This window comes from Pygoscelis adeliae, unplaced genomic scaffold, assembly GCF_000699105.1.
Source record: "Pygoscelis adeliae isolate BGI_AS28 unplaced genomic scaffold, ASM69910v1 Scaffold287, whole genome shotgun sequence".
Taxonomy (NCBI): domain Eukaryota; kingdom Metazoa; phylum Chordata; class Aves; order Sphenisciformes; family Spheniscidae; genus Pygoscelis; species Pygoscelis adeliae.
Window position 1 is genome coordinate 163518 of NW_008825154.1, and position 210 is coordinate 163727.

Here is a 210-nt window from a genome sequence, read left to right on the forward strand (position 1 = left end):
GTTTTGCTGGTTTTTTCCAAAAAAAAAAAAAAAAATCCATTCCTTGGGATTTTTTTAAGCAAAGCCCTTTGGTTGTGAAGATCATGTCGTAAGGCAGAGACGTACTGTTGAACGTGCAGAGAGAGGAGCTGGACGGCAGCGCTCTGAGGAGCTTGCACTTATTAACACGGTGTGACCATGGTGCAGGATCAGGCCGGTCCCCAGCATCTC